Source organism: Tupaia chinensis, unplaced genomic scaffold (assembly GCF_000334495.1).
Source record: "Tupaia chinensis unplaced genomic scaffold, TupChi_1.0 Scaffold144405_1, whole genome shotgun sequence".
Lineage (NCBI taxonomy): Eukaryota > Metazoa > Chordata > Mammalia > Scandentia > Tupaiidae > Tupaia > Tupaia belangeri.
Genome location: NW_006204265.1, coordinates 1 through 1,503, shown reverse-complemented (window position 1 = coordinate 1,503; position 1,503 = coordinate 1). Strand labels below are relative to the sequence as shown.

The window sequence follows — 1,503 nt, the reverse complement described above, 5'->3', positions numbered from 1 at the left end:
ACCTTTTATCTTTCAAATATTAATCTTTTGATAGAATAAGCTGTCACAAACCAGTTAATGAACCAGTTAATGTTTTTTTATTATAACATACTTTTATTTTCTGGCAAAATGATAAATCTAAATGGTTGAGCCTTGAATATACAGCTTAAATGTTTGCCTTCGAATTACCTAGGAAGCAAAAATTTGGTCTGTTTGATAAAAACACACAGAAGCATTTGCAACCACATTAAAAAAGTACTATCATCTGGAAAATTCCTTCTCTGAAGGTCTACTCCAGCACTGTCCTTGTATTGTCATCAAATTCTCCTTCCCGTGGCAGGAATCCTGTGCTGGGAGTGCACAGGCCAAGGGCTTGCTTAGCTCCCTCACAGCCTGACACAGGACTAGTCCCGAGGCAGCCCTGTCATGTCCACCCAGAGAGTTCTGGCACAACACACCCAGAAGGAGCCGCCAGAGCTCCGTGGTCTGGCCCCTCGGTTTGTTTGCAGAAGCCTGCTCTTCACCTTTTCTTCACAAACTTCTTTCTGGAAGCATTGGGGTTTAAGCATCCCCTCCAGTGCCCAAGGTACTGTCCTGGGCCTGTAGGGTGGCTGATAGGCTGGAGATGTCATTCTCTGCAAAGGGAGAGACCCCGGCTGTGTAGTCTGGGGGAAAGACCTTGGTCTTCTGCCTGGCCTTCCAGGACAGTCACAGCTGAGGGAAGCTGGTCTCGGTCAGGTGAGGGTTGACTGCATACTTGCCCCCCCTTAGGAGTGGGAAGTGAGTAGCAGAGGCCTTGGGGAGTCAGCACTTTTGGGTTGTGGGTGAAGTGCACATGCAGGATGTAGTCATCACTGACCATCACAGACACTTTCTTCAGAGTCCTCTTCCTGCAGTGTGAACAGAACATTTGGCTCATGTCAGATGTTGCTCTGAAACAGCCATGGCCACCAGGATGTAGCTCAGGGCCTTACAGGTCAGCATGCCGTTCACCGCCAGTACGTGCAGCCCCACCTGCAGCAGAACGTGCTGCATGGAGGTCCGTGGTCACGCAGCCAACCTGCATGTCCTTGGGGTCATCAGGCTGCTCCAATTCCCGCTGATCTGCTTGATGTTGCTGGGGGTTACCCACCGACCCCTGTCATCATCACTGCCTTCCTATCTTGTTTCCTCAAACCCGTTTTCTTCATCTTCCTCCTCACTTGGAACATCCTCATCTTTGTCAGTCAGCAGCTCCTGCAGTTCGTGGTCACTTCTAGGCAGAGGGTTTCCCCAGGACATGAAAGAATGACATTCCAGGTTCTCGGGCTCACCTGCTGGGTGTACATGATCTACTGCTTTTTGTGCAGGTTTAGGGTGAGACTTTTCTTGTTTTAGGTGAGACACCTCAACAAATTCTGCCTCCAACTGGGAAGTGAATGCCAGCACATGGATGCCTGTGGCAGAGAGGCTGGGACAATCTCCAGTTTTCTTTGAAAATCAGTCACCAGCCTCATGTACTCCGGAGAGGGCTCCTTGAACTGC

At 49.6% G+C, this 1,503-nt stretch overlaps 1 pseudogene; it reads right to left on the bottom strand.

Moving 5' to 3' along the window:
* Window positions 1-499: 499 nt before the first annotated feature.
* On the bottom strand, window positions 500-1,499 carry LOC102479163 (RNA-binding protein NOB1 pseudogene; annotated as a pseudogene).
* Window positions 1,500-1,503: the final 4 nt, after the last annotated feature.